Source organism: Sylvia atricapilla, chromosome 4, assembly GCF_009819655.1.
Source record: "Sylvia atricapilla isolate bSylAtr1 chromosome 4, bSylAtr1.pri, whole genome shotgun sequence".
NCBI lineage: Eukaryota > Metazoa > Chordata > Aves > Passeriformes > Sylviidae > Sylvia > Sylvia atricapilla.
In genome coordinates this window covers 11,632,666-11,659,719 of record NC_089143.1, presented here as the reverse complement: position 1 = coordinate 11,659,719, position 27,054 = coordinate 11,632,666, and positions in this window count along the sequence as shown.

Here is a 27,054-nt window from a genome sequence, read left to right as displayed (position 1 = left end):
ATAAAAATATAGGTACAGAAAATGTGCTACAAGGGACAGTGGAAGTTGCATGAGGGGAAGATAGTGATTTACAGTTTCCTTTCCCTCCTGATTATTTAGTATCTGTTATCCCAGATATTCCACCCAAGAACATAAGCTAGAGCTTTCACTTACAGAAACATAAAGTGACACGATCTTGAAAGAGAATTGGAGCAGTCCTTTGGCTCCTTAAGACACTTTGGCTCCTTAAGACACTTCCATTTAAATTTGGAATGTCAGGTATGCATCCAGGGAGAAATTCTTCGTTTCAGATCATGCAGTGAAGAGAGGCTAACACTCAACCACTGCATGTTTCTCCCACCTTTTCTGTCATGTATCCAACACAGACAGACCAAAGCTGACTTCACATGCCTTTCCCAGAGCCAAGGTGTAACAGAGCACACTACAGAGTCTATCAAGCTGGCTAAACTTCTGCTAACTGAGATCCTGAGTGACACCTAGCCCTGTAAGCCCAGGAACACGGAGTGCTGAACTCTGCCTGATGATTAAGCTACCTGACATGATAAAATGCTCCAGTTGTGCTTCATTTAGATGTCACTATTGAAAACAAAGGGTGCTCTTTTCTGTTGATAAACCCAACTGGAGTTTCTTGCTTGGATGTCTCTATAGCATATTTCATTAGTTGTTTTGTTTCTGAAATAAGAATCCTTTAGGCTGGCCTATTATAAGTCCCTTTTATAAATTTAGTTAAGACCAAAATGCAAACAAATCTTCAGCTTTGAAAAACTCAGACTGAAATATATGTACTCTGAAGAAAACTGTGTAAAGCTCTAACCTCCATTTTGTGTTTCAGAATGGAAGAGTGGCTGGCTGGCCATCCCATTAAGCCCTATCTTGTCCCATCATTGCCCCCTCTGCCTCCCTCTTGTTCCACGTGAATGCATTGAAAGCACTTCTAAGGCTTATAAGCTTCTAAAGAGCTTTGTAACTTGTGCTCTTTGGGCATACATCCCTTCCCTTTCTCAGAACCATAACATAACGGTGCCATGGTTCCATTTTCTAGATAGCATCTAGCCAGAGCCCTGCTCAAGAACATCATGGATATAAAGATGACCACCCCAAAAGGGAACTGGGAAGGGCTTTCCTCAAACAGTGAGATTGATTCACTGTCCTTAAGCACAAAAGCAATATGTAATGTGTTACATGTTTAGGAAGGTTGCAAACTTATTCTTTCAGTGTGATTTTTCAGTTAATTCTCTCTTTTTAAATCCACGGCTCTTTATTTTTCTCCCTGAAATCCTTATGCATTTTCAAATCCTAGCAATCACAGGGTCAAAAAAGGCATTAATTTCTTTTTTTTAAATCTCTCTAAGGATTTGTAGTAGGTACACAGGGATAAGAAAGCAAATACTGTTTCAGAATTTGGTTTGTTTATAGTAAAAGATTACTAATTAGACCAGAACAGTCTTGGAAACAATAAAACTTTTGTTACAGTGGGTTCATATGTCCTAGTCATTGTCATCAGTTACTTTATTAATTAAATAATAAACACTTTTTATAGTATCACATTAGAAATCATGGCAGGGAAATTAATTTTCTAAGATTAGAAAGTTTTTACTAATATAGAATGTTTGACCACATTGTTCTTGTGAATGACTGAATTTTACCTTCATAGTAAAACAAGTTTTCCTCTGTGCAAGGGGAATTTATTGAACACCACTAGCTTTACTTCAAAAGCACTGCTAACTCAAATAAACCTCAATGTTAATTGAAAGTGTCTTGCTAAACCCAAACAACGTTAATGCAAAGTTACATTTCACTTATCAGCAAATCCTATCACCTTACTCTTTCACCTTCAGCAACTTCTGAATAATACTCCTCAAAGGATGGCAGTCTTTTTGCAAGCATCCTTTAGTAGAATGGAGACCACTTTCCGTCCACAGGCAGAAGACCCACCACAATCACTTCTGTTACTTATAAACCATAGGGAATCCAAGAACTCTGTCCACTTAATCTGTCTGGGGGAGGGAGGCATGATGAAATGTAAGATTAAAAAAAAAAGTTTATTTGAACTGAAATATCCTTAATATTGTCATTTCTGTCATTACAATTTAGATACACAAAAATTAATAAGATAAAACAAGATCTCTCCAAATAACTTTTTCTTTATAGAAGATTTTGTCTTTTTTTTTTTTTTTTTTTTTTTTTTGCCTGCTCTTAATCAAAATAAAAAGCACACCTAGATGAACAAGATTTCTTTAATTTTCACTGAACTTGTCTCTAACTCAGCCTTAGTTGAGGAGAAAACCTCTTGGTACATGCTATCAAAAACATTCCCATAACTTTACTGTCCAGCTATTGGAAAGCTATGTAAAGCCTGTTGTACAGCATGGAGTATAAGAGGTAGAGATACTCAGATAACTGAGGAAATGTGGCTTTACAGAACCAGAAGATATCCAGGAGCAGACCCAGCAAGACAAAGGCAACAGTCTAGTTTCCAGCCATGAGAGAGAGTCGGGGCAGCAAGCAACATGGAAACAGAAAACAGAACATTTCCCATAAAAAGCTGTAGTAGTAGAGTCACAGTAAGAGGAGAAAAACAGTGGCTGCCAATAAGTAAATGGCCATCTATATGCAAAGTGGAAGTTAAGTGTAAAAGAGATCCATTAAGATTATAATCTTTAAATTCTTACACTAAATCACCTACAATTCCAGAAGGACTTAACCTTCTCTTTTGCCTTGGAGGCCCTTGCATTTTTGTTTATATGAGGTTCTCAGTTACCTGTAGTTAAACTACTTGGTTAAATGCAGGGTTACACTGAAACCAAGCCATTAAAGGAAAGCAAATCCTAAGCTGGTGCTACAGCACTCATTTTTAAAGTACCCAAAATATAAAATACACAGAGGAAAGTATTTAGATTCTTCACTGAAACCTCCTATGTGCAGCTGATCACAGCACTTAATATATCCTCACGAGGAACTTATCATCTCCTCAGTTATGTATAACCATGTGTATCTTGTCATGTTTTATTGCACATAATTATACACTTCTATTTAAGAAATTAAACAGGCAGATTTTAGAACTACTCAGATTTTTTAAATTGCTTTAAAGGGAGATTTTCTAATTTTTTCAAAAAGTTTTTATCGAGAATAGTAATTGGAAATTTCTGATATTCTCTCCACCTTTTTTTTTCCCTATCAGAGTTCCCCATTTAGTTTTACCAAACACCCTGCTTAGTCATTTTGAAAAGTGAAGAATTAACAAAAATATTCAAAATTTATTTTCCTAGCAAGTGAAAAAATTGCATAATATTTAAAGGCACAATAACCAGTGTCATTCACTGTCCTGCTCCTCAGTGGTTAAAATATCCATGAACTGCTTTTGAAAAAGAATACAAGCTAATTAAAAAAGCAATTAAATAAGCTACATGTGGACACAGAAGTGTGCATATATATATATATATATATATATATGCATGCATTTATATGATTAATTTATATTTCTGCATTGTGTGTTATTAAGGAAAATATTAGGAAAAATATATGTTATATCCATCTGTTAAGACATTAAAACAATTATTTATTTAACAGAGAAGTAAAGGGGAAAGTATCCTTAGACATCAAGGGAGAATGCCAATATTTTCAAGTTTCTGTTCAGGCAATAGTCTGAGATAACGAGTTGTGGTATAAGAGCTGCTTCTAATTGAGAGAAAGGATTTATTCAGATAGAATAAAAAGTACCTTCAAGTCTGGCTAGATCATGGAATAACACAGCAAAGAATGAAACTTTTATGGCTAACAATGTTGTTGTAACAAGCTCCTAGAGCAAGAATAAGCTAGAATTTGCAACACCAGGAGAGGTCTTACCCTTTGCTGCCCCTACTCTGAGCTGCTTTTTCCCACCACTGTGAATCTCTTCCTCTGAGTGCTGCTGCCTGGTGTTTGCAAAGCTGCACGATGAACTGGAATAGCATAATAACATACATTGAGAAATAACCTCTTCAAAAGAGTTTTAACCCAAATCTGTTCCCAGGGTAGTACATGGCTGAATGAATACCCGTGTCAGCACAAAGGAGATGTTATCAGTGAAGTGCAGGGAGGGAACAAAAAGACCTGCAGTAGGAGAATGTTTTGCCCATTTAGGCTACAGAACTCTGATGTCATTAATCACTAGCCCACTTGACACGGATGGTAAGAGACTTATTTGATTGTCACTGAAATCTACAAGACCTTCTATTTATCTGTCCCTGTTACTTATTTATCTAATACTGTGTATTCTAGAAACCTGAGCAAGAATTAAGATTTTATCTATGGATATGCCTATGAAAAGGCTGTAAAAAACCCTCCAGCTTACAAAATGAGGATCACCTAAATCCCCACCACACCTTTGAAATGCTGACATTTCATATCTGTAGAACCAGACAGCCTGTAGTTTTGATGCAATTTTCTCACTTTAAATTTCCATTCTCTGCTCTATTCTGCAGGTTTACTGTATTCAAGGAACTATGCCAAGTTCAGCTGAGAGCAAGTGAATATAGCCCCACTAACTCACAGTTTTTGCCACAGGTGATCATGAATCTTGGTATTTCACTAAAGTAACTGCTTTCCTTTTTTAAAAAATACATAAACATATAAGCAAATAAACAGATAAATAGTACAGCTTCTTTCAACGTATAAAGATCAGTTATGAGTTAGGTAGAGAAATCAATGTCTTCCCAGATGAAATATTAGGAACAATCCTCTAGGGAAGGACAGTCCATTTCAACTACTTGTAATCCTTCCAAAATAGTGGTTCAGATCAAAAGATTTTACAATAAAGCTACTAACAATGGAGCACAATTTATGCACTTCCAGTAGTGCCACACTAAACTGCAGGTGTCTGGAAAAAAAACACTATATTACTGAAAGAATCAGTATTGTTTTTCTGCTGTACAGAACCTACTTTTCATACTGTTCTTGATTACTTCTGTTGGACTATATGCACTTAGCATATGGTCATTTTAAATGCAAATATTAAGGATATGAAAAGGCACACAGTGAATTTTGGATGCATCCCAGGAAAGAAAGTGGTTTCATAATAAGAAAAAATCTTATTAGTTCCCCAAGCACAAATTTGGCTTGGCCACCCAAATAAGAAAACACATTTGGCAAAATAATATGAAACATATGTGGGGACTTATGAGAAGGATTTTGGCCACTGTCCCTAGAAGAGGAAAGAGAATGAAGAATTGACAAGTTTTAAATGATGAATGGATTGAAACAGCAAAACTACTCATGCCATGTGCCACTGATTACTTTTGAAAGCAAAAGGTAATAGAAATTTTCCAGGAAGTTTCTCTGGTCACGAATAATCTAAAATCATTTGACTCAACCAACCATTTTACATTTCAACTGATCTGAAAGAAATGGAAAAAAGAAAGAAAAATATGGCCTTTTTTTTTTTTTCCTGTGGAATTTTATGAATCAGAAAATAACAGAAATAAATTGAATAATGGAAAGTTGAGTGATAATAAAGAGAATAGAGAACAGTAACTGAACACAATTGATGTCACTGAAATATAACTTAAAGAAAAAATCAGATAAATATTAAACAGACTTAATGTAAGGAAAAATAAGGTGTGTGGTTTTGGTTCTTGAGAGTTTTGTAGACCCAAAAGGGACAATAAACTATATGTGTTTCAAACAAACTTACAGGGGAGACAGTGTCAGACATCAATGCAAAAACATCAGACCATGAATCTCTAAAATAGCCATACTCCTTGTTTATCTCAGGTTGCCCCATGGCTGGGGAAGAATTACCTACCTGTGTCTGAGTTCCTGCTTCCGGCTCTGAGCTTCCAGGCCCTCACATTCGTGAGCATTCCCTGCCTGCACCCAAAGTTTATGCTGAAGTCCTTGGGGATGCACAAAGGACTTTTTCTATCAAGTCCCTTTTTGTTCAGTAGCTTTCATGAGAAGAAGAGTTTCACCATTTAAATTTTAACAATTTTGCATTTCTTGAATTATAGCAAAGGAAGAATGTTAATTGATATCTTTATTTTCCCATTGTTTTGTTCTATTTTTTTTCTAAAATTTTATGTTTACCTTCTAAAAGGATCCTTTTCTTACTGATTATTGTAATTATAATAATATATATTTAAATGTAAATTTCCATAAATGTAAAGTAATCATCAACTGTAAACAGCTGAACAGTTGATCCAAGTTTTGAAAATTTTATGAGGTTTCTTAAGTTCTGACTTTCTTAATTTTGGCTTTGTTAAAAAAGAAATGTTATAGAATGGAACATTTGAACATAATTACATTTTCTGCTCTGTCTTCCACATTACTTAACTCTCATAGTCATGCATATACTATAAATCAAAATAAGATTTTCGTTTATTGCATTTCTGTTGAGTCTTTTGCATTACCTTATTTAACGTATATTTACAGGAGATAGAAAAACATTTCTTGAATATGGGAAGATTGTTTCAACTCAAACATTGAAAGACCAAACATATTTTTTAAAAGACATATTTGCATGTATGTCTGCTCATACATGAAGAACATATGTATAAATAAATTAGGAGATTTAATTTGGACTTATGAGGCATTGATGTTTATAGTATCATTACTTCTATGTATTTTCTGTGTTTTAAGCTATTAAGATATATTCAAGTCATATTTTCACTGAATTCTTCCTACATTAACAACAATTTTTTATCTGTTATCAATCATTGAGCTTTCCGTTTCAGGAACCTGAGACTTGGGAAAAACTTAAAATAAAAAATTGATCCAGGATGTCAAGAACTGGAATATTTTCAGAGAGAAAGGGAAGCATGAGAAGAAGATACATGTCATAATATAAACCTTCTCAAGTTTTATGTACTCTGTTGTAAGAAACCTGGGAACTGGGCATATGTGGGGATGTAGCAGGATGCTCTGCCCTGGACTGTGGTCAAACAGCTTGGACAAAGCCCTTTTCAAAAGGCTATCAATAGCAGACGGACAGAGGACATCAGGTGCTGGGTTTGGTGTTGAATTTATACTAAATCCAGTCTGCTCACTAACTCCAAATTAACATCTTGATAGTGGAGCAGTGGGAGACATTAGACTGACATTCAATCACTTTACAGTATAAAAGTTGAGTCTACTTTCACATGACTAGGTTCTTCGAATGTATTCTTCCATGCAATGTGTGGAAATTTCACTCTTGGGGAAGGGGCATCCCCCAAGGATGCTCTTTGAGGCTGAGCAAAGGAGATCTGCACACTGCCATTGTAACTGTGGGGATAAAAGAAACTCTTTAACACCATCTTTTAGGTGTCAGAATATTTTTTTATTCTGGTCAAGATGTGCAATGGAAATTGTTGCCAGAATATGCAGTAGAAATCATGGCATCATACATTTTTTACCAGATTTTTTACATAATGATACATTAAAAAGAACTTAAAAAATCTGTTCATTGGTTCTACATTACACAAATCCTAGTGTTTGTTCTTTTGTTGGTTATTGACCCCTTTGCCTTCAATGAATGCTAATTTGGTCCTCAATCCTTGGTTTTCTTATCAATCTTTTCCCAGGCTGGGTATCTCTGACCAGACTAGGCATGTAATATCTATCTCCTCTGTATTTTCTAGCTACTCCCAACTTGTAGATGTTAACCTTTCAAAGTCTAGGAATTTTCTTTTTGTTGAATGAGGCCTCATCCAGTGAAACTCAAACCCTTGGTGACAGTCTTTTGAAGAGAAACCCCAATTCCCCCTCACCCTGGCAAAGGAAAACAAACCCATGACTACAATTAGTAAAAAGCCAAAAAAATTTTAAGTTACATAATTTCCAACACTACAACTATTGATATGGTGAGTTACATCAATATCTACTTAATAATTGTTTCTTTTTGTTATCCCCTCTCCTTAATATAATTGCTTTAATATAATCGCTTTGATATAGTGCGCTATCCTATACTTTACACTACTAGTAGTCTTAGCTGCTATACTGTGTAGTAAATAATTCTGATTATTATTTTTATCTAATAATTTGTCATAATAAATAATTGACTTTTATATAAATATATCTGATTTACCATTATTAATTGTGTGGGACAAAGTCACTTAAACTAATGACAAAGTCTGGGGCTAGGACTCAATCCAGCCACCACCAGACTCCTTTGGTTGGAAAAGGAACTTAGAAAGCATGAGGGTTCTTTCTGCATCATATGGCTCAGCAGCAGGGCTTCTCTAATAAACTTTGCCTAAATTTGTCTGAAGCTCCAACTCCCCCCATGTCAGGGGTCCAGGTTATGCACCAGTATTTCCAATTTTTCTGTTTCTCTAATGTTTTTTGATGGTTCTGATTTGACCACCCACCAATATCTGCCAGGCCAGCTTAACTTCTTCACTCTTTGGCTGTCTTTGATGTAACAGCATAGGATGTTGTAGACTTTGTCTATGTATTTATTGTGATCTGAAATGGTCTGGCACAAGCTGTCTTGAGTGATTTCTAGCCTTTTGCTATGCCTGTCAAAGTGATAAAGTTCAGCATGACCAGCATTCATGGACAGTTCTACTGGTTTCAATAGTTCTGAATTTATATTTTCATAGCTACTTTTATTACTATATAATGAATACTACATGTTGTTCAGTTGTATATCCTTATTTGCTAACACAAGTAGAATTTAAAGTCATTGATGGAGTTTTCTTACTAGCCTGTCATTAAAGGTATGTTTTTTTTCAGAAATAACAGTTTCAGATGGACATAGAAAGACACACAAGTGAATTTTAGGAGGGGATCAGGAGAGAAGACATAAAAGACCATGCAGAGCAGAGAGAAGAAAGCTAAAGGTTTCAAGTGAAAGTTAAGGTTTCAAGTGAAATAATACTGCTGCAGGCAAGAGTGACCAAGTGCCTGAATAAGCCTGGCTGTCCCCCAGACGTCTGTGGTGAAGACATCAGCTCTTAGTGGATGTTGCTGACTCACTCCTGACAAAGAGGGACATGAGCTGTGATCTCCTTCAGTCTCCCATGATTGTCCTGCCACACTGACTGTTTAAGCAAGGTCATCTGAATGAAAGTGTAAAAGAAAACTTGAGGAATTCACTTTTCTGCATCCGCCAGAGAAATTTCATCCTCTCTCCCACTATTCTTCAAGTCCTCATGGAAGGAGTGTCTCGTCTTATTTTCTCAGTTTTAAATGGTATTTAAAACAATAACCACCTTACCTAGAAATTGAATTAACTTGTGTATTTGCCTACTTCAGATAAGAATTGAGTCCAAAATATTCAATGCTGGGAGTCAGTTAAGGCTTTAATTAGGAATAAAACAGGAAAGGAGTAAGAGATTCACACATTATTGGTAGTTTCAAAGCTCAAAATTACATTTGCAGGGACGTCTTTGTTCTACATGAAAGCAAAAGAACTATACTGAAACATTTTTCTCACAGTTGGAGCCTTTTGTCAATTTGCTGAGGAAATTATGCTAAAAAACTACACAAAAGCAAGTTTTTTTTACTCTTCCACTTGTCTAAAAACCAGAACTAGACAGAATTAGATAAAACAAAAGGAAAATTTCACCTGAGAAAATCACTGACTTCCATTAAGGACATCATCAATGCACATTATAGCAGATTAAAAAAATTGCTAGCCAGGGGGACAAAGAGACTACACACTAATTATTCCTTTTGATCTTCACTTGCTGGAAGACATCTGACAACTGTCAGAGATAAAGCTTACAATTAGGCAGCTTTTTTAAATAATTAAGTAGAGGAACTGAAGTTTTCCCTTACTTGCCTTTTTTTTTTTTTTTTTTTTTTTTTTTTTTACTACCTTTGGCTGTATTATTTCCAAGCTGGCTGAGAAGTCACACCTCGAGCTATTTTCTTCCTTTGCCCACATACAATCAAATTTAAAATTTGTGAATGAAACTGAAGTCTACCTCAGTTACTAAGGTGACTGAGTATTCACCTCCATGCTAGGCAGTCATTTAGCAGAAATTAATAATCACTGACCCTTTTAATGAGTCACTAAAAAAAGCCACATTCTGTTTTCGCCTCTGAAAGCTACAGAGTCTGACTATTCAACCATTAAAATCTCTGCTAATGCTATTTACAAGTGGAAATAAAAAACTAAAGCAACCATCAACAGCAAAAATAGAAAAGAAAAAACAAAAATCTAAGATGACCTTGAGAAGGTGTTTTGTTGCTCAATTAATCCCAGTACATAGTTCTTACCATTATTTGATCTGCTCTGCATACAATCCACATCTAATAAAACATTTGGCTTTAATCTAGATAATAGAAACAAGCTAACAAGCACTAGAAGTTAAGTGGTGCCTATTTCAAGAGCTGTCTTAATGACATAAAGAGGAGTTACAGAGGAAAGTGTGAAGAGTGCTATAGCAGTGATTTGCTGTGCTGAAGAGCACCCCTAACTAACACTCTGCATGTGTCCTCCAGATCTACTATGTCAATAGAAATCAAGAATGAACCCTCAGAGCTAATTATCTGTCAAAATTTTTGATTTATCTGGAATAGTATTATTGCTTTGAAGATGCAGATGTAAAATAATATATTATTTATCAAAATAGATATAGGCATTTTAGGATGCCTAAAAATGTATTTTTTTAGAATATTGATTGCATAAAAAAATCTTATACATAAATCTAGTGCAATGAAATATAGCCTCCAGATAATTATATTAATCATAATATGAAAAAACCCTCAGAAATTGTAAACCTCTTTCAGGCCCTCTATTGTGTGAAAATAGCATATATTCAACAAGAATTTACCTTCTGAATTAGTGAAAGGGATGATCAATAATGGGAATGTGAGAAGTTATCAACAGTATGCAGCTATTTGCACTTATTTGCTTTAAAGTATTATCACTTTTTTTCTTCTTGCTTTCCTGAACCAGTCTTATGCAGCCCTGCAAACCCATGATTCTAATAAAACTGATCTTCCACAAATTAACCTATTTAATCCAATCCAATCCAATCTGCTCTAATCTAATCTAATCTAATCTAATCTTTTACACCAGTTTGATGAAAACTTGGCTTGATCCAATACAAAACTAATTGTAATAATTGGACATTCTTCCCTATTTCATAAGTTTTGGATGAGATCCCATAAATATAATCTTAGTGCTATGGTTTTGTAATATAACAGACAATTTTACAATATAACAGACAATTTAAAGGGCTTTAAAGTTCAGGGTTATGTTTACAGAAAAACCCAGACATACCAAATTATTCTTTCCAGATTAATATCCAGGAAAACATGATAGTAAACTAGCAATCAGGAATATTAAGAAATCTCATTATTAATGTTAGTACTATTTATTCCTGCATTGGTTTTATGTTGGGTTTGGCTTTATTCTCTGGTAGAAGCAGTTATTTGGTTGGTTGTATACATTTCGAGAAGGATTCCAAAATCCTTACTTTAATAAAAGTTAGTTTAGCTGAAGTGAGTTATAAAGCATTCTACTGCACAATACTTCCTCTTTGAGCTTTATTGTTACGGCTTGGAAACAAGAAGTTTTTTCCAAGTACAAAACTACTTTTCTTGCAGTCATAATGAATTCTGAATATGGCACATGTCCTCTTCTTCCATAGTGAGGAAAGAGACTTGCACATATTTGAGAAATAAGATTAAAAATGTCTAGTTAATTCCATGCTAGCAGACCAAATTGCCTACTTCAAAGGGAACACTACTTTTCACTTGCAAAGATCAGTCCTATTTGGATACCTAGTCCATACTGTAACAAAATTAAAATAATCATTTTATGAGAAGAAGCCACATCTGACTTCTTTCTTAAAGCTCAATTTCTCAGGAAACCCCTCAAAGTAGGGCTGATGTTCTATTTCCCCAAAAATAGTTTTTATGACTCATTTTCTGCACACAGGCACGACTGATACTTATCTCCTCATGCCTCAGCTTTCCACTTCCCAAAATAGAGGAATAACAAGAATTAGAAATAATCCCTTGCTGATAATTAGGAATTTTCAGGAATCACCTGAGAAAATACTGGCACAGCCTGAAACCTTGCTAGAAAGCAGGTCAATAATCACCACTTTTCAGACCTGTGCCATAGCCTGTAGTACAGGCATGAGCAAATCAGCTATATTTCAAGAACTGTGTTTTATAAATTTATTACATTAATTCTACACAATGATACATTATGCAACTAAATTCTCAACCCTCTGATTTTTTTTTTCTTCTTCTGGTGATTCACATTTTTCAGGGATCTTGAAAATTAAAAAAACCAGACATCTTTTATAAGTTATTTCCTCCCAAGAAAAGCCCCTGAGGGAAAGGAATCATGTGAACTGTGGCACTTTTCCCACTGTGTCCTGTGCACTCTCCCTTGAAGGTGATATTTCAAAGTCAAAGTTTTTTTCACTCCTATGGTACATATTGTTCCTTAATATATGCAAAAGAATACCAAATGTGTTATCACCACTGCTATTCTCCTTCATGTTCTTGGGAGGTGGGAAGGAAAGAAAAGAAGTCAATCAGAGACTTCTGTGCTTAAGCAGCTCACAGGCTTTAGTTCAATAACTTGAATCACTTAATACCTTTGAAGAGCTTCCTTTTTTTTTTTTTTTTGTCGTGGGTTTTAAAGAAAAGACCCGCAGTCTCTCTGCAACTTGAACAAAAATAAAGCTTTCTTTTACAAGCTTAGCTTTATGAGTTTCATCATCCTTTGAAGCAGCCTCAGTGAAAAGAAAAAGTGATATCATTCCACAGTACAGGTAAAAGCTTTTTTGGATATTGTTTAGATGCCAGTGATTTTTCCCCAGCACACCCTTAATTGCTTAAGAAGGATTATTAATTGCTATTATAGACTGTTCAGACACCCTGACGGCTTATTGATGAAATGTTATCTTCTTGAGGCTCTTGTTTTAATTTACTATGCTATCTCTATGTCCCATTCATTGTAATATCAATAGTATCAATTTAATCAAATAATTTTTTCCTGTTTCAAATTACACTCTTCCCCTATACAAACAAAACAGTAGGTACATCACTTCATGCCTTTTAAAACACTGCAACAGGTTTGTGCATTTGTTCCTAAACTTGAAATTCTTTGATATACAACAGTGCTTCTTTCAAGATTTTTCCGCTTTGCTTTGTACCTTGTGCTGGGGAATGATCAGTTTTTCCAACCTCCCCCACAAAACTGCCCACCTGCCTGTGTATCTTACCAACTACATATGCTTCAGTATGTGAAGAACATTGCTGTGTTCAGACATACAAAGTACTATTGGTATTAAAACCAGGATAGGCCAAAAAAGATGCTATTTAGTTAAAATGAAGGTAAAGTTGTGTAAGTAGATGCTAAGCACAGCCACAATACAAAAAGATTATGCTAGAAATAGTTCTACTCCCTTTAGCTCTCAGCCTTTAGAATGTTTTAATTGTACCCAGGGAGTATGAAATTCAGCCTGAGTAATGCAAAGGACCATAAAAAGGCAATGACAAGAAAAGCACAGAAAATAAGCACAAAAATCCAAAAAAAAAGCACATAAATCCAAAATATTTTGAGCAATGTGAAGATTTATCACTATCCTGCAAAAAAGCTAGGATGCACAGATCAGTAATGTGTAAAGAAAATTTGTGATGGATTAGTATATTCATATTTCAGTGAAAAAACATAACATGGTTTTAATTTATGTAAAATATATATCTCAAAAGTACAAATACGAATAAATAACATGTCCAGGTTATGGATCAAGGCAAACTCCTTCTGTTTTAAGACAAGATAGACTGAACTTTGGAGACTAAAAGTTAGTTATTCTTTTTGTTTAAATTCCATATATTAGCAATGTTATTAATCTAGCTAGTTCTGAGATAAGCTTCCCAAAGCAGTGCAATCTAGAATGGATACCAGCAAACAAAACTACTGACTTGTTAAAAGACTGGCATCAAAATTATTCAAACTGTTGTGTTTTTTCAAACTAAACCTGAATCTTTAAAAGTAGAGAATAGAGATAAAAGCACAGGATGTAAATTATAAGAATGAATACTACATATCTGACACTTTCACTGGCACCTCTGAACCTCCAAAATTTCTGAAAAAGATATGGTTGATAAGCCTAACACAACGGGATGAACTTATTTCCATGAAAATAATATCCACTGTTACTAGTCCCTCACTATTACCTATCCAGTTCTTTTATGGATGTTAAATGTAAAAGAATAATGCTTAAAGTACTTTTAAATTTACTAAAAATAAACAAGAATCTCTTTGTATTAGCATGTAACAAAGTACGTGGCAAAAAACATCCAGGCCAAAATAAAAACTTGAAGAATAAAGGATATGTGGTACTACAATGTTAACAAATATATCATAGGACATTTTACTCAATCCATCCTTTCTTCTTAATCTCTTTCAATGCTTTCAACAAAAAAATACAACAAAATACAATGAAGGATCCATGTTCTGTGTAGAAAGTTGACAAACTCCATGGAGATTCAAAAGAAACAACATGTCTAGAAAGGATATCTGTGGGTTTTTCTATAATGAATGTTTTTGCATTCAAGAGATTCATCCCTCATGTATTAAAAAGATAAGCATTTATAATCTGGTTACTAAAAAACAAAGGCAAAACCATCAGGGGCTTTCAAAATGATTGTACGTGAATTTGATCAGCAGAATGTTATTAACACTGCAAGATGAAAAACAAACAGGATGGAAACTTGCAGCATTTGGAGACATAATTATATTCTATTTTTGAAGAACAGAAGCAAATAAATATTTATTTAAGATTCTGGTCATGCTCAGCTCACAGGTATTAAGTTAGAAAATTTTTAATTCTCTGCAAATATACAGGATAAAGAATATGTTAAAGGAATATGAAGTTATAGAGCTCACCACACTTGAATCATACATTTCATTTGAATTTGATAGAATTTTATATATGGGATTCTCACCTAACACGAGGAGTATTACTAACTGTCTGACACCAAAACCAAAAGATTTTGATACTTTTGCATACATATGTTTCAGTTAGTGCTGTTACCTCCTCTCACAAAAAAATACCTGCAGGAAATTTTTTACTCCTTCAGGCATTCAATATTTGAAACCTTTCTGAGATTTTTCTGGTCTGAAAACTTATGCTGAGCATTTACAGTTGCTAGGTGATATCCACGCAGTGGTCAGTAATTGTGATTGAAGACATATGGTTTTCACAGCAAAATTTCCATTTCATCATTGGTGCTTAAGAAAAATGAAAGGCAAATTTTGGTAGAAGCAGTGCAAGATTTAGTCACCATCAAAAATAACAAAGATATAATGAATGTTCATGTTGTTATAATTCAGTATTTATCAGTTAAATCAAGCATAAATAACAAGAAAGGTGTGCTGCTGAAACAGATTAGTGAAATATTACATTTCAGTAAATATTTTCCAATAACTGTCTCAACATAATTCTCAGTTTTATAGATTAATGTTCTATCTGTATGACCTCATTGTTAGAAGGATAATAATGTTCTAAAGCTAGTCTATGCTCTATAAATTATGCACTCCTGTAAGGACAAATATATTCTTACCATCATCCTTAAACATATGTACATATTTATGTTTGCAATTAGGCTACATAGTTTTAGACTGAGACTCCTATCAAAGGTAGAAAAAATCATTATATGAGATTATGTGTTCTTGTTGAAATTTCCTGGCACTAACTTTTCTGCATGCAGAAAATGAAATATTATTGATTTCCTCTAATCTCCCTCTCCTTTTTAATAAACCACTCCCCTTTTCGAAGTTTCTTTAAGGCAGAATGTGTCCATGCCAAAAAGCATTAAGATTGACCTTGAGTTAGGGTTACTAACTTCTAACCACATGAGACCTTTTGCAATTTTGCAGAAAACCACATCACAGGAAGGAAACAGCATCAAAGTTTTGAGAAAATGAGAGATGCAAATAAATTGAAATCTTCAGTCCAGATTCATCAACAGCTTTGGAAGAGTGTATTTTTGTATTCAATGCTTTCTGTATTCAATGACTGATCAGTAGATGGGAATTACTCATTGATCAACTGAAACTATCTCAGGAATGACACCCAATTACACAGAGTGCTTGAAACAGAGAGGGAAAAAAAAAAAAAAAAAAAAAAAAAGTATAAGCTTTCAGTGTTTGCTGGTCAACTTTAAAAAGAGGAGTAATAGTCTGTGGTCTGCAATAAAAGGGAATAACGTTTAATAAGAAACGAGGGAAGGTGTAAACACAGAGATGCAAACCTCACTGAGAGATTATAAGGTAGGCAGTAAGGGGAATCAAACCAGGTCAAGTCAAACTAATTGATGAAGCTACAGAGAAATCATTTTTGTTTCTCTATTACCTGATCTAGGACATTGCCAAGTGGGATACTAAGAAAAAGAGAAAAACCATAAAAAAATATCTGGTGACACAAACTTGACAGACAAACATAAATGAGACAATGATCCAAAACAAATGTGGTCAAGTCACACTAATTGATTGGCTACCAAGGAACTGCAGGAAAATGAGGAGCTTGCTGCTGATAAACATGCAAACCTGGGGGTCCAGGATCTTGCCAGGGTCTTAGAGCTATACAAATTGATGATGAAATCGCACTGGAAGGAAAACAGTGAGAAAGAAAGTTGGAAAAGTCACATGGGTGTGAAAGAGAGTAGTTGCTTGTAAAACAGATGGTCAGTGTGCTTATCTCAGTGAGCCCTGCACCTCCTCACCACAGCCTTTCCTGCCTTCATGTAAAATCTCTTCTTGATTATCCCCTATGCTCTGTGTGTGTGGGGTGTGTGTGTGAGTGCTGCAGGCACCAGGTGCTGCCAGGAGCAATGTGAATGGATGTGGGATCAGCAGCTGGAGTCAGGTCAGAGGCGTAGGCTGTGATCTGGACAGAAGGGGCTATGTCAGTGGGATGTGGGATCCACTGATGTGCACGTTTGTGTAAATCAAGGATGTGATAAGTGTGTGCTGTCAGTCACTGAGATTCAGCCTCTTCCAGAGGGGGGGAGCTGTCTGTACAAGTGTTCATGTCAGTCCTCCAAACAGGTGATGTTGAAGGCAGCTCCTTGTCTGTGGCAGCCTGTGTCACCATCCTGTGGGTGTTTGTGCACATCCCTTTTGGTATCAAGCACAGAACAGGTTTCTTGTTATTTTCTCTGCTCATTGATTTCCTTTTATGGCTAATTTAGTGTTAGGTTATCTGACACCTCAAACATAATTAAGAAACAACAAAGAAAACATATTAATAAATTTCTCAAATTATCAGAGTTCTTTTAGTCACATCACTGGTATAGGCCATCTCTGCTCACATAATTGTTAACTTAAATCAGAGAGAGAACTGACAAAATCATTAAATACTTCCACGGTAGTGAATATCCAACTAGATTTCCCCAGGCTTAAAAAGTCAGAAATTTAGAGCTCACTGATTAATCATTAGGAAAATGGCCAGAAAGGTTAGCAATTATTCAATTCACAATTTATCAATACTTTATTTGTCTTCTCATTACCATTCTCTGCTTCCAATTTCGATGTCAAATATGCTTTAATTTATGTTACCAGCAAACAGCATCCCACTGAAATGGAGTGTCATCTATAAATTCACTGTTGGAAATGAGAACAGCCTTTTGGAAACCACACAGTTCTAGCTGCAGTTTCACAGAACTTGACCTAAATTGCTCACCATACTGCCACATTAGGAATCCAGGTGATCCTGTAAGGGCTGTGGACAACATATATAATTTTCACCATACAGGAAAGTTCATTGTCTCCAGCAGTAAAACAATTCAGATGAACTGCAATAATGACCTCCCAAATCAATACATCTTTTAGACAGAGTATTTTGCAACATTGACCTGATACACTGAATATATATACCATCTGATGCACTGAATATATTTTTCTTTCCTGTTATAAATGAATCATTCTAGAATTCCATTAAGGTTGCTACTGTACAGAAAGTAACTATGGCACTTAGTTAATAGTCATCAGAATCTAAACAAATGTGATGAATTGCAACATAGATTTTGTCTTTGGTATGATTTCACTTTCTATAAAATCCCTGAAAGCAATATGTACTTGATTGATGGAATCTGTTCTGTTATGATAAAACAAGCTTGCTCTGTCCTTATGCTAAAAAACAGCGGATGAGCAACACAGCAATATTGTAATATTGCTGCCAAGAAAGTCATAACAGGCACATAGTACCTGAAAGGCCACTACAGGCCCTGAGATTACCTTAGTTGGAGCACAGTGCTAGAAACACCAAGGTTTGAGTTTTGGTTCTCATGGGGGCTATTCACTTAAGAGCTGTATTCCATGTGGGTCCCTTCCAACTCAGATTATCCTGTGATCCTGTAAAAATTTAGGACCATGACACCTTTTCTACATGCACAGAAAGGGAATACTGCCCTTGAATTCTTATCTTTTGGCTTTTTTTTTCCTTTTGTTTTCCAGAATTTCATATCTGTAAATTATAATCTTTAATTCTCATTTAAAGCATATTCAGGCACAGAAATCAATGGTGTTGACAAATCCAACCTTCTGAAATGTTTCAAGTTCTTTTGGTGTAGAATGATTTTCCACAGTGTCTGATTCCAGTTGGTTGTGTATTGCTAGCAAACAAGTACCAGACAGAATGAAAGACATATGGATCTGAATTTTCCCTATTGTATTATTCAGTATTTTCTTCATAGGGACATATTTAGTTAAAAATCTTTTTGATTCATGTATTGTGAAGTATTACAAGTTCAGCCTGTAACAGTCCACCCCATCTGTGAAGTTCTAGTTACAGGCATGTTGAATGATACATTTAGGACTTAAGACACAAATGTTAGTGACCCAAAGAGCACATTTAGAGGTGAGTCAGAAGACCTGCAGTATTTCTTCACACACACACAGAGATATGCAAAAGAAAATAATTTAAAATTTCTTCATGGGAAGAGATCTTGGAAACTGCACCACTTTTTCCCCTTAAACAATAAACAAAACCTGAATTGTTTGGAGGACTTTCATCCTTATCGAGTATCACTTATGGATTTTACATTACATTGCTGTTAAAAATAATGTGAGAAACTCAGGACTTTAGTTGAACACCTGCCTTCAGATGAATAGTGAAATGAGTAAACCTCAGTATTACACATACACATACTTTTTTTTTTTTTTTTTTTTTTTTTTTTATGTCCCTATCATTTCTTCTAGTCTACATGGAAGCAAAAGTTCAATAAGAAGGGGGCAGGAAGTCTCTGTTCATGAAGAACACTAAAATTGGCAGGAGAAATAGCCAGTCATGGCAGAAGGACTTACATATGCTTCTGATGTGAATCTTCTATTAACTACAGTTAGATTCTTCTATTAACTACAGTTAGATTCTTCTATTAACTACATGTAGATTTTCTGGATTGCCATCATTTAGAGTGAAATGCTTATCTTACCCCAAGTAATTTTTAAAAACATGTGACATATTTGTGTACTAGAATTTGTAACACATATAACCATCTGTTGAATTTAGCCTTTTTTTTTCTTCCAAAGCAACTGTACACATAGCACATGCAACCCTCTAATTATTTTATATTTAAAATTGCTTCCTAAGATGCAAGACTTTTTCCTTTACTTTAAAGGTTATGAGAATTTCTGAACAATGCCAGTGGAATTTGGCCATATGATATTAGTTCTGTTCCCTAAAGGAGTGATAACAAAACTCAAGTGTTTTACCTGAGTATTATTTCTCAGTATTTTACATGGAACAGCAGTACTCCATCAAATGGCTCATGATACACTAAACATGGGGTAGGATTATAGAAAACATAAGTTACTTTCAATCAGAGTACACACTGTGACTGATTTACCTGCACAGCTCTATATCTGAATTAAACTTTTACACCTTAATAATCAAACAGTGTTGTCTTCATGGCCTTTTAATACCAGCATAGAAACAAAGCATACAGGTTTATATATTCCATACTTTCTCTGCATGATTATTAAGGTATATAGTAGCATAGTTATTTGAATTCATTTGCACAGAGGTAAAAAATTATTTTATCAGGCTAAGAAGATTTAATTCATTTTAAAAACATGTAAAGGAATAAAATTTGTCATGAAAGTGCACCACTGTGACACAAATAATTTGGTTTGAATTCATAATAAAATACCGACCATCTCTTAAATCACTGATATGTAGTTTAACATGCAGATTTTGCGTTCACTCTTTTAAAGTTTGGGATCAATTCTAATTTATACTAAACTCTGATTTGAATAAGAGGTAGCCTAAGAAATAATCTTTTTTGCAATTTACAGAAAAAGACAGTTGACTTAATAGTGGAAGTCTGACACATTACTTCAGCATAATAAATGTGCATTAGCTTAAATGAAAAGCATAGCCTTTTATTTTCCTTAATAGAACTAAAATATCAAGGAAGAAAATGCTGAAATTCAAATCCATCTGAATGTCCCATTTGACACTTAGTGAAGTCCAAAGCTTGAGAAAGTTAACATGTGAAGATACTGAGGTTAACAATGTGCTTCAGCAACACAGTTTCCAGCACAGGAGATACTTTTTTCCATTTCAGATTTACTGTGGCAATAAGGAATTTCCATCAATTGGGCAGCATAAAACAAATTTAAAAAAAAATCCCTATGTATTGTATTTCCCTGTTCTCTAGGTATGGCAGCTATCACAACATCTTAGATATGCATAACTAGAACAATTTCCCAAAATTACAAAATCCATGATCCATCAATTTCTTATAAATAAGTATTTATGGGAGATATGTGAAAATTATACTTGATTTTCTAATATTGATCAGAGAGTTCAAAAATACATATTGAGTTTCTGTAATACTGCCACTTTTTCAGACTGACCCCTCCTCTAAGCAAAATTTTCATGAATACTGAAATATATTTTTTTAAAAAAAAAACCCAAACAAATATCTAAACTAAAGAGGAAGAGATGTGTGAGAATGTTTGCAGTCAGTTGGACACAAAAAGACAAGACCCTATTCTTATTCTATAAGATCTCACTATAGCCTTTATTACACTGATTTCCTAAAAACCAAAATGAATGCTTGACATTTGGATACATTTTAGAAGGCTGAGAAAGATGCTTGCTTTTTATCTTCTATTAATCTGGAATAGGCCTGGAGAAATCCAGAATAAAATTAATCAACAAAACTTTCCAGTCGAGCAAGCTCTGTGGAAAAATATAGGTCACATACCCTTAAAAGAAAAAAAAAAAAAAAAAGAAAAAAAATAAATTAAAAGCTTTCACTTACTTTCAGCTAAAACTTGGTAGACTAAGCAAATAATTACTCACAAGGTTATACACTTTATAAAATACTATACATATAAGCTTTTACACAGAAACAATATTAAATTATTAGAGGGGAAAAATATTGACTCTCCACTAGGAATGGAGCAGCATGATTAAAACAAAATACACCTACCCTGTGAAAGCAGTACTGCACTATTTCATCTTCCTGTGTGTAGGTTTGTTTAACAAATGTCTCCATTCATACTTTCATTTCTTAATAGGATCACCCTAACTACAGTGTCTTCGGTGGTGCAGTGCAAACATTCTAACTCAAAATCACCCTGCAAAACAATCTCTCTTTATTGGCACTATATAATTTATTTTATCAGCCAGAGAGGACAGAGCTGTTTTATTAATTTTCAGCACTGCAGGTTCAAAAGTTCATTTCAAATTTTGATGGACTTTTCATATCTGCTCATCAGAGACTGAGATTTCTAGAGAGGATAGGAAAAGCATAATTGAAATAAATGTTATTTTTGATAGACAGATGGATACTTTTTCATGGGCTTTTTTTTTCCTCTGTAATCCAAAAGATGATTCTTTACCTAGAAAAAGATCCAAACTTTCTTTTAAATATAATCTGCTTAGGAAGAAAAGTGCAAACAAAAAAGTTTCAGACTAGGGGGAAAAAAATCCATACTCTTTCCTTACAACTGAAAATATATTGCAAGTGATTTATGAAATCATCTTCTATTTTTTTTCTAAATCTTAGGCTTAACACAGAAAAAATTACCTATCAGATAGTTACTGATTTGACTTTTCCATAAAGAACAAATTCTGAACTGCACAGGAGAGCTGATGCACAAGCTGTCTCCATCTGGTGATTAAACAAAGTGTGATTTATTTCAGATCCAGTAATGAGGGATTAGGAGGGGATGAAGCAAAGAATTTTCTGCCTCAGCATATCATAAGGCTTCTATATGCACAGGCATAACAAAGAATGGAACAGAGGGGAAAGAAACACAAAAGACCTCCAAACACAGCAAACAGTGAATGCTGTCAGAGCATCACTCCTCCAAACTATTTAAGTATTTGGTGATGTGTGCGCACACAAATCACTTAGGAAAAACAAACAAACAAAAATTACACTGGCCAGAAAATACTTACCTTTATGTAAATTATCTTACTATTATAAATTATTTTGTTATTACTTTTCTACTATAGAAAAATATAGTAAAACTATCTATTTACTGCTGTCATGCAGAACTGTTCCTTCATGCTCTCACCCTGATGGTCATGTGGGCACTTGCTGTAGGTGCAAAATGACTGGTCACCATGTGGGGCACCTGATACATCTGCTTTTATTGGAGCAGCTGCTCATTTGGTTTTCTCTGTCCCTTTGACCCCCTCTGCCTCAGATCCATGAATATTTCTGTTACATCAGCTATGCTAAATTAGCTCAGGCCACCCTTTGAGTGGGTAGAGATTCCTGTCATGTGAACAGGAATGATTAATTAAATTAGGTTGAAAATTAGGTTGTCAAATGTGTAGTGAAAATACATGTAGTAACTTTCACTGAACTGCCATGCTTGGAAGTATTACATGCATGGTAGTATGACACAGACTTTGGAAGAACAGAGGTGAGCAGGAAAGGAAATAGACTTGCTCAATCCCTTTGTTTTCAGAAGTTTTAAGTCGTTTCAAACTTGAGAGAAAAAAAATTGTTGGAATAAAGAGAAAGAGACTGGTAAGTTGTGCTCCATTTTCCTTAAAATCTATGCTCAGAAGATTTTCTGCACAGACCTTTGTCCAATTTTCTGTTCTCTGTGCAGGTACTTTTTTCTAAACACAGACAAACCATGCAACTTCTTTAAGCATCACCTGCCATTCATGACAGGCACAACATCTTTTGCTGCTCATTCAGACTCGTGATTATTTTCTAATTTGTTTCCCCCTTGCTGCTCTGCTGTCAAAATATTCTAACATCTCTTTTACTGCTGTTTAATAACTAACAGCAGCCTCACATATTTTAAAGAACAGAGGAAGACTATTTTTTTACTGCCTCAAAGATTAGCACAGTGAATAATCACCACTAAGGTCGTGCAGCCCATATTTCTGATAATGAATATTATCAGAAATAGAGGGCTGCATTTCTCCAGTCGCTCCCAACTCCTGGGATTCTCATTAAAAAAATCTGCAATTTTACTGTGAAAATAGGAGTAGTAATCTGTTGTATCATTTAAAAGACAAATGCATACTCTTGGTATGAAAAGACACACTACAAGTGTAAGTCTATCAACATAGTCTCCAATCTATTTCAAGGAAAATAATAAATCATCACAAGAGTCCTGGCAATTTCACATTCACTTTAACAGCACCTAATGCCTTTTTAATTTTGATTCTCTCAAAATGCAATTATAGAATGTCATAACTGAAGTTTTCTAGCAGGATTAAATCAACAACCCCATTCTTCTGTGGAGAAAAATTGATCTATTTAAGAATGGGAGAAAAACATCTTTGTCTCATACATCAAAAATAACAACAGCATTCTTTTTGTAGCATTGTCTCCAATCAGACACCTTCCCTCAGCTTCAGTTTTCCAGTTATGAGTCCTAGTCTGTATTCTTCCAGTAGCAGAAATTAGTTTACATTTTAATTAGAAGCCTGAAAAAAAGCCTGCTAAGAATTGACTCTCTCTTTAAGAAAGGTGACAAGTATCATAGCCAATGTGCTAGTGAGACATCATGCACCTCTGCAACCTCTCTAATGCAAAATTACATTATCAAAGTAAATACATGTTGAGTAAGATTACTGCTTTGTCCTTCTAATAACTTCAACAGAACACGTTAATAGTATCACATATTCATATTGATTCCACTAAAAGACATAGAAAAGAAAGTCACATTACAGAATGCCTAAAGAAATTTCACATATGTTGCATGCTGTAAGAAATGTCACCTCATGTAATTGCTGTGCAATTATAGATAACTACTTCTTGATGTTCTCTCACACTTCATTTGCAGTGCCACTGAAGAAATCAGGAGACGTTAAATTAAATACGTTCTGAAAATCAGGGAGCAGTCACAGTAGGCATCTCAGGCATGATCTTGGGATGGCAAAATTGTGGGCTTCTTTGTCATAGCAGTGCCAATAGAAATAGAAAGAAAATTATTATCCTGTTGAGTCATGAACTTTCCAGACACTGTTGCAACATCAGGACACTTAATTCTTTGCTCAACAAGACACCACCTGTTGTCCCATTGCAGAGGCCTTACCAAAAAGTCACCCCCATCTTTCTTATAACACTTTGAATCTGTGATACAGAAGGTGACAATAGTGTTTTGTGAGCATTTCATTATTGAATGCTATTGTTCACACAATAGTGCTTATGTTTTACATGCACATCTTTTTGTGACTGTAAGAACATTGACATGAAGAAATATTCCTCAGAAAAATCAAGTTAATAAATCACTGGTTTATTTTCTTTCTTTAAAAAATACCAAATCTTCTGATACAGCAAATCTTCTTCATACCAGAGAGTATTTTGTAAAATAACAACGCTTGGTCACTATTGAAATGCAACCTTAAGCATTCAATTAAAACCAAATTTAAAAACAACAGAACAGAGAAGTGCTGAACAAGTGGACTATAAACTAATTATTTGACTGTCTTGTAGAGTATTTTTCATGTTCCTCTTTTGCCCATAAGAAGATTTGAGTGTACCAGTGGTCCTTTCCAGTCAGTAATCCCATGACTAAGCCTTCTCCACCTAACACTTTCACACGTCTCACTGAAAACACAGGCATTTCAGAAGGCATAAATCATATTTGCATTGGAGGGCTGAGGAAACAGACACACACACACAGTTCTGCATAAGTCTCCTTGTTTTCTTAAACCAAAGCCCGTTCAGATGAGGAATAAGGAATGCCTTCATCACCTCCAGTTTCTTTGAGCAGTTGACTCCTTACAAGACAAATACAGGACACACTACCTACAACAGAGAGTAAATCAGAGAACTAGGGTTACTGCTTTCATACCCTAAATATCCACATGTAGTGTAAAAGGGAAGGTATGTAAAAGTAGGCAACACTTATGAGCAAAAAAGTACTGCAAAGATATACTATTTTTGTGACTGATAATGATACTTACTAATAATTTTATCATTATTAGAAGAAATTAATTTCTCTTGACTTAGTATCAGATACAGGGAGAATAAGGCTGTCCTCTTCCTTTTGGTATATTTAGTTAATTTTTTCTTGATATACATGTTTGTCTATGTATAAAAGTCTTTCCCAAGTCATACTAAGTGGATGATATTCTGTTCTCAGAACTTTCTAAGTCTACTTGCTTGTCTGAAAGCTGTTTAGTGGTTTTCTGCTTTAGGTTTTACTTGCTTGCTTGAAATAATAGGATTTTTCCCTAGCATTCAATATATTGAACCAAAACAAACAAGATAAGGAAGCTCTCGGAAATTGGTACGCAGGTTAAGACTAAATTTATTCATGACATTTCATGCACAGCTATTCAGTTACTGCAGAGATGTCAAAAACAGTTGTCAAAAGTTAGTTGGCAACTATTAGCTGGTACAGTAGTTGCTCACCAAAATACAGTATTCAGACTATGAAATGACCATAATAATCACTAAAATAAGCTTATTAACTTATGATTTTTTTGAGCTTCATTGGTGCTTAAAACCAGCTTTATGAGCTTAAATGATGCCACTGAAAATACTCTTGAACAAGTATCTTGATAAAAATAATGTTTTTGAGGCAATAAATGTCTAAACTGTTTGGAAATGAAGAGCTTTTTTATAAGAATATTCTTCCAAATACCATAGAAATACGCTGTTCAGCAACACTTAAAGAGTTAACAGAAAATAAATTGACACCCAGAAGTCACTCAAGACGTAAAGAGATTATATTTGAGAATAAATGATAAACTGTAATGGCTCAACTCTAAAACGACGTATATTGAAGTAGATTTATTCTGTAGAAAACCCTTTAAACACTTCAACCAAGCAAGCTGAAGAATCACAGTATGCAGGATGTAAAAGTTAAGTTTGAATACTAAAATGAACACCCCCACTATGTCCTTGGATATGTTGAGTAAATATATGATTTTTAATGTGGTCTAAAACTTCCCTAGATATCTTTTACTCAAAACTAGAAGGTGGAAAAGCCATGAAAATAGCAGATGCCATGGTACCAGTGGCACAACAAACTATAGCACCAGATCTTCTCATAAGTAAAAGTAAATCCCTGTGCAACTTCACAGGCTGTTGCATTTGTAGCTGAATATTTCCAGTTTGGTTGGTGTGTCCCATGTGAATAGGCTGTGAAAAAGCAGCATCATTTCAGTTAATAAAAAAAAGTTCAAACTTAAATTTGCTTTAGTACCACAAAATAAGACAAAAATAATTTATGTATTGCCTGAAAGCTGCTAAATGTTCAACGATGAAGTTCACAGATGGTGGGTGCATATAAAACAGTTTGAAAGATCATATTTTACAGAACGCACATAGAAAATGCAGCGGACCAATAGAAGTTCCAGCTTCATTAAAAAAAAAAAAAAACATAAAATTTCTCCGTAAGAATTCAGCTGAACAAGTCATAGATAAATAAACCATGTTAATGTAGGCTACTAAAAGCCACAAATAGAAAATTTTCATTGGTACCTTCCAACGGAAAGGACAGTATAAATACCCTAATGTTAGGACTCGGAAACAGTTACTATAGTCTTGTCACTGAAGCCATATTCAGGTAGTACAGGTGAAATGTCTAGTGCATTTCTCTCAAACACATCCACGAAACATCAGACTCACCCTGTTTTCTTATCCTATTGAAAATAACCTTCAGGGCAAAAAAGGCAC